Source organism: Photinus pyralis, unplaced genomic scaffold (assembly GCF_008802855.1).
Source record: "Photinus pyralis isolate 1611_PpyrPB1 unplaced genomic scaffold, Ppyr1.3 Ppyr1.4_LG4, whole genome shotgun sequence".
Taxonomy (NCBI): domain Eukaryota; kingdom Metazoa; phylum Arthropoda; class Insecta; order Coleoptera; family Lampyridae; genus Photinus; species Photinus pyralis.
This window is the reverse complement of record NW_022170511.1, coordinates 8,096,571-8,103,796: the sequence shown is the minus strand read 5'-3', so window position 1 is coordinate 8,103,796 and position 7,226 is coordinate 8,096,571. Positions and strand designations below refer to the sequence as shown.

At 38.4% G+C, this 7,226-nt stretch overlaps 1 long non-coding RNA gene across 1 annotated transcript; it reads right to left on the bottom strand.

The window, feature by feature from the left end:
• Positions 1–1,553: 1,553 nt before the first annotated feature.
• On the bottom strand, positions 1,554–2,361 carry LOC116169282. The gene is made up of 2 exons (XR_004144915.1): positions 1,820–2,361; positions 1,554–1,665 (listed from the first exon to the last, which is right to left on the bottom strand). It is a non-coding gene; the product is annotated as an uncharacterized LOC116169282 (long non-coding RNA).
• Positions 2,362–7,226: the final 4,865 nt, after the last annotated feature.

Here is a 7,226-nt window from a genome sequence, read left to right as displayed (position 1 = left end):
GCCGTTATTAATTTGTACTTCCGTTCCGTCTGCCGTAGTTCTGTTTTAGATTACGTGACTGACTGTCCGTCCAGGTTTTCCGTTTTCTTCGCCGGGTTATTCGTGGCTTCCGAAACCGTCCAGAAACCGATCGTCCTTGACCAGGAGTAAGAGTCGACAATTTCCTGGTGGCACTCGAAGCGAACCGTCCCACCAGAAATTGTTTTATTAAATTTTATTTTTCATGTCACTAAGTGGACCGTTTAATTTAAAACAAATGATTTGCACAGACTACAGAAGTTCCTCCTTCTGTTTAATTGAGCTAGTTGGACAGATGTTTATGTAGGGGGTTTAGTGGCCGTTTGCCATTGCACATAGTAGTATACTAGTATACCTATATTTGAAGGACGACACAGGAGCAGTGGCCGCTTTAATAAATCTTTATTATATGAGTAATTGTACTGCTGTAAGTAGCGCAAACAATTGAGAAGTGCTAAAGTTCCTCCTTCTTTAACGCACCTTCTCACACCATTGTTAAGAGACTAGGCCCTACAGCAAAGAACCGAAATGTACGTCAAGATATTTGCAAGTTTATTTACTATGTAATTAAGAAGAGAGACTACTTGAAACGGGTTAGGTATCAAGGGTAGTACATCCAGGATTTTTGGTGTATAATTTATTTTCACATTTTCCTGAACAAAATCCCTAGTCCTCTAAAAGTGCCTACTTGTCTCACTTACGTATTCTCTTTAGTTCGTTAGTATACGTACTCATATGGATAATTCAGCAGTAATTTTGTGCGTATAGGCTTAATTCAAATTCGCACATTAATCTGAGCTATATCACGTGCGTAATATTTTAGATAAACGAAACGTTTGTACACACTAGTAAATATATGGAGCTTGCATAAGTAAACATACACGTTATAATCTGTTATATTCAAAGTGCTCAACTTCCTAATGCACCTCGACATTGTATCAAGTATCTGTTTAAATATGAGCTCGTTGTCGTTTCTCTTCTTTAGAAAAAATGTTGACCATTGACAACTAATATTAAAGTAACATTTAATTTGTCTATTCGTGAATAAGATAAAGGTATTTCCAATGTCATCTATGATATATTGATGAAGCTTATTTGCTTTATTATCACCTAGACATTACCAAATATATATTATACTAACTACATTATATTTATATTTATGACCGGGATGTAATCTAGATATCCATTACAGGTCCATAGGAGTACGAGAACTGGATATAATAGATGTCCTCAATTGATGCATATCGGATAGCTAATTAGATGGTATTGTGTCATGTCCAGATCGCCACTGACTGTCCACTGTACAAGAAAAAGATCTCTGGTGGAAAGAATGTGGCCCTTTACCCAGTAACCCAGTGTACCTACCAGTAAATAGTCTCTAAGGAGCCTTTATCTGCTTTAAAACAAAAAAATCCTCTTTCGTCTAGTACGTAGGTAACACATTTTAACGTTTTGATTGCAATAGTAATTTTGAATCTCTTTTAGAGACTTTTGATTATTGTATTTCAGCGATCCTAAAAATTATGTTATGTATCTTTAATTGAACAGAAATAGCAAATTATTTTATTAGATAAAGACAATACAGAAAGAAATATTACGCAGTTTATTGATGTGGATGCTGTGTCATCTTGTTATGTTGGTTATACCCTGCAAAATAATGTTTTAGAATTTTTTTGACAATGGTTTCAATTTAAGTTATGTGGGACCCAAGCTCGTGAGCAACTACGTGTCGTATCTTTGATTTTGAAATTAAAGGCGATTTTATGTGATGGGTTACACACAACTTAGAATAAAAGTATACCTTTGAACTGTAAAACTCGATCTACAACCTGTTGCAGTTCGACGCCCTTGGTTGCATGGTGTCCTAATAATGCTTGCTTGATGATTAGTTCCAGTAGAAATTTTGGGCTTACTGTTATCACACTGCCCAACACAAACTAATACACTAAGCAGAAACAGATAAAACAAAAACCTGAGCATTGTAGCGGGTTATCACAGAACACTGATGCTATTAGACGTTTTAGTATTTATTTATAACGTTATCAGTTTAAAATTACGTCTTGTTTTGTTAAAAATAGTGGTCACTGGCGTACGGAGAAGCTTTCTCTGCAACGCAGGCGATTCCTTTTACCGGAACTGCAAGGCACCTGAATTAAACGGCCATTAACGGAGACGTCGTCCACGTGAGCGTCCAAGTCGGAGGATGCTTTAATGTCTTTCGGTGACGAATAGATGTACTGCAGTGATATCAGCAGCAGACCTGCGACTATCAGCACCTTTGGCAACATGACTTACTAAGCAGATTAGAATCTGAACTGAACAATTAATGGTGCAGATATTTGTAAAAACGCCCTATCAATGAAGTGCGCGCAAATAATTCCTGGTAGAGTGAGTATAAATAGTAAAAATGGATGTAACCGCTTGTAACCAGTCGTGTAGATATGCGCAAGACGAATTGGGAAACGAACGTTATCAAAAATACATTCCATTTAATTACGTTATTTTTAAAAATAAAATGAGTTCTTGTGATTTTGCATCTTTAGCCAATGTGGATCCTGGTACTTTTGGGGGCATTTTTAACGAAATCAGGTGTAGCGACATTGCTTCAAATGTTTATTAATATCATTATACCATTGTGAGTTCCGCGTCGTATCCTGGTTAAAAATTCTATAACGGATCGCGCTTTTTATATGATAATCGTACTGTCATGCCCTATGAGAGATATCGGGCGATCATAAATAAGTGAGTCGACTTGCCTTTGGAAGTTCAAGTTAAGTACGATTACCCATGTAAACAAAATTACAAAGGAGACTAGACGGTCACTCATTCTTGATCGCTATGTATGTAGTACAAAATCCTAAACTTTCCTCAGAATAGCAGTAGCTCTCTGTCAAAGTTGAGAAGGTCTAAACATATGCTGTATAGAACTAGTAGCAAACCATTATCGTGATCCCATATATTCCCTTATATCTCCAGAATGGAATGTCGGAAGAGGGTACTCAGAAAGGGCGACTTGGAACGTCTGGAAGAAATATATCCATTGATGATTTCAAAACTTTAAGAATGAATATCTCGAAAACGGTTTGTTGGAGGAAAGTACTCTCACAGGCAAAATGAATCGACTGGACGAGACATATCCCTGGACTGGACATATCTATTGGTGAAGTCGAAGGTTTCAGTGCAAATATCTGCAGAATGGAGTGTCGGAGGATTTTGAATGTATGCCAGGCGGTCTTTAAATGTTATGTGTAAAGAGCCACCTTCCCTTATAAACCAACCGTTTCCTAAGCTATTTCGGTTTTAAAAAAATGCGCTTTATCTGCACAAAAGTTGTGCAACAATTTATACTTGTTTTAACTTTGCTTTTTTTATCGTTAATTTCAATAAAAAATTGTTTAAGTTTCCCTTGTTTATCAGCTTCGTAAATAATTTGTAGAGCAACTAGGCCCCTATTAGCCACGGCGGCCAGCCGCGCAACCGGTCACTCCACCGGTGGTTTGGTCGGTTGCCGCCCATGTAATCAAATGGAGCCCATTAGCCAGGGTGCCCAGCCGCGCAACCAGCTCAGCAACCAAAATCCATCGGCAGCTGGTTACCGAGCTCTGCAACCAGCACAGTGACCACGGGTTGCTCGGCGACCACGCGGGGCATTGGAGTATACGGAGCGTATTAGCCAGGGCGGCTGGCCACGCAACCGGTGACTGTGTGTGTGTGTGTGTGTGTGTGATGCGCAGGCGCGCGCTCGCCCTGTCCTTCAATCAGACGCTCTCATTGCTCATTGTGTCACTCTACACTCACTGAAGTACAGGTGGTGTGCAGTTCTTCTAGTGCTCGTGAATTCTTGACCTTGTGAATGATGTTTATGACAGAGAATGAAGAAATCCGTGATGAAGTTGGTGAAAGTGAGGCTGCCCACAGTAGCAAACGTGTCCGAGATGAACAAAGTGTTCCTGTTGAACAAGGGGATGGCGAAAAAAAGAAAAAACGGCAGAATAAATCTGATGACTCGGTAAAAGAACTGACGAAATTTGTGGATAGTAAAATTAACACCGAAGACCTAATTTGTGAGGTGGAGAAACTTCCGGTAATATGGGACAGCAGATTGGAGTTATATTCTGATAAAACCGAGAAGCTGAACGCCTGGAGTAAATTGCTGACGATATTCATAGCTGATTTTGAAGAAAGGCCCATGACAGAGAAAAACGTAATGTGTAAGTGATATCTTGTTTCATTAACTAAGTGAACTAGCCTACGTAGTGATGTAAAATACCCATGTATTTAAAAGTGAGGGTAAATACCCAATTTATAAGTACCTACCCGCTGAGTATTTACCCGGCCCACATCACTAAGCCTACGGGGTTTAATGAAAATTTCATTATGTGTTTAGCAGTATTTGTTTAATAACCATGTCCAGACATTATGTACAATCAAAGCATTTTTAAAAACCATTTTCTGTTCATACTTTAAAGCTTTATACAATTAAATACGGTTCATTTGCCATGAAACTGCACCGTTTTCACTCATGAAGTAGTCAGCAAACTTATCCCTCAGTTTTATAGCCTTCTTTGTGGGCTGCTCCCTTGAAGCGTCTAGGTCGAACAAGCCTTCAACTGTCAGAGTATCTTCTATTTTAAACCCGTCTCTTTCCCTGACGAAGTTGTGGAGCAAACAACAGACTTTAACAATGTCTTCACACAAACTCAAATGGACATTTAGGGGCCGGTGAAAGATTCGCCACTTGTTAGCAAGTATGCCAAATGAACACTCAATGTTCCTACGCGCTCTGCATAGACAGTAGTTGAACACTCTTTTCTTTACGTTGAGCATTTTTCCTGCATAAGGTCGGAGTAAGTTCTCTGAAAGGCCAAATGCTTCGTCCCCGACGAACACAAACGGCATAGTTTCTGGTAAACCTGTGAATGATTGTTGTGGAGGGGGGATGTTCATCTTATTTCCAGTTAGCGTTTTAAAAAAAACACTCTCCTTAAACACAATTGAATCGGATGACTTCCCATACGCACCAACGTCTATAAAAATAAATTTATATGATGCGTCACACATAGCAAGCAGTATTAAGGACCACTTTTTTCCGGTTTTACGACTCGAATATGTTTGCCGTCAATCGCTCCCAAACAATGAGGGAAATTCGTCTTCTCATAAAACTCAGCAGCAGTTTTCAGCCAGTATTCAGTATTCAGTCAATGTAGGAAAGCAGATTTGTCTCATTCTGTTCCAAATAGCTTTGCAAACTTGGCGTACAATCACAGATATCGTAGGGTGGCTTATTCTGTACTGAAAGTGCAGATCGGTCATTGATGTTCCAGTAGCAAAGTATCTGTAACCAGAAAAATAAATACACTTTAAGACTTCGGTAATAAAAATACTAGGTGTACGCTTATTTTTCGCGTAAGAGAATTTCGCTCGCTCATTCAATTATATTGGTATTGCATTGTTTTTTGTTTTGTTTGTTTACAGTAACGATTGTACAGAAAAAGTGGAAGAACATTCGTTCTTGTTACTCAAGAGAGCTGCTCATGCAGAAAGAGAGAAAGAGCGGATCTGGTGCTTCCACAAGAAAGAAATATGTGTACTTTGACTTACTACGCTTTTTGGAAACTATCTCTAAGAAAACTAAAAAACAGCATGGAAGATAATTCAACAGCTGATGTAAACGAATTGGAACCGGAACAAGAGGAGCACGAATTTGATACACCCACAGCGACAATAGAAAGCGGAAAGAAACAGGGTGGTTCAAGGAGGAGGACTAGAAACGAAGAAGATGACTTCTTGACCACCTTAAAAAAAATGGCAATGGAAATTAAGGAAAAAAGTGTTGGACAGGACGAGGATAAATTATTTCTGATGTCTCTTCTGTCCGAAATTAAGCAAGTTCCCCCTCAAAGAAAACTCAAATTGAGATCGGACATAATTTCTGCAATAGCCGCTGCACAACAAGGAACGAGTCCCCAATGGCCGGTTACTGTCCCAACTCCGACACATAACTTTCCGCATATGTTTCCCCCTCAACAACATCCCAGTCCCTCTCAACAATATCAGAACCTTCATCAACAATATCAGAACCCTCCTCAACAATACCAGAACCCTCAACAATATCAACCATTGACAACTCTGCAACCCCCACGTAACCAACAAGGCTCCAACTTGTCTTCCTCTGAAGAATCAACACCAATAGTGTCCCCAAGTTTCTCTCAAATGAGTGACTATGTTACTTATGAATCTTATGATTAAGTTTAAATGATTAAGTTAAAAGTTAACAAGTTAAAAAGTAATCGTAAACGATTTACATAAAGCGCATTTCCACTTGCATTCATTTCCCATTTGTAAGATGCAACTTCTGTTCAAATCGTAAAAATCCGGCCACAAATATGAAAGATAGCGTTGCACATGGGCAATCCATTGTTGACGTGCTACTTCAATTTCAGTTTATGAGAAGAATTTCATTTCAATGCTTTTCTAAATAAAAAAGTTGGAACTGCGCATGCGCAAACCTCAATGTTAAAACTAATGTTAGATTTTCCTTTGTTCCAAGCGCCTAAGTATCAAATTTCACTTAAATAGTTCCATAGATAAAAAAGTTGGCACGGCGCATGCGCAAAATAAAATTTTGAAACTGGCGCTAGATTTTCCTTTATTCCAAGTGCCTATGTATCAAATTTCATTTAAATTCTTCCATAAATAAAACAGTTGGCACTGCGCATACGCAAAACCAAATTTTGAAATTGGCGTTTGATTTTCCTTTATCCCAAGTGCCTATGGATAAATTTCGTTTAAATTCTTCCATAAATAAAAAAGTTGGCACTGCGCATGCGCAAAACCAAATTTTGAAATTGGCGTTTGATGTTCCTTTATTCGAAGTGCTTCTGTATCAAATTTCGTTTAAATTCTTCCATAAATAAAAAAGTTGGCACTGCGCATGCGCAAAACCAAATTTTGAAATTTGCGTTTGATTTTCCTTTATTCCAAGTGCCTATGTATCAAATTTCGTTTAAATTTTTCCATAAATAAAAAAGTTGGCACTGCGCATGCGCAAAACCAAATTTTGAAATTGGCGTTTGATTTTCCTTTATCCCAAGTGCCTATGTATAAAATTTCGTTTAAATTCTTCCATAAATAAAAAAGTTGGCACTGCGCATGCGCAAAACCAAATTTTGAAATTGCGTTTGATTTTCCTTTATCCCAAGTGCCTA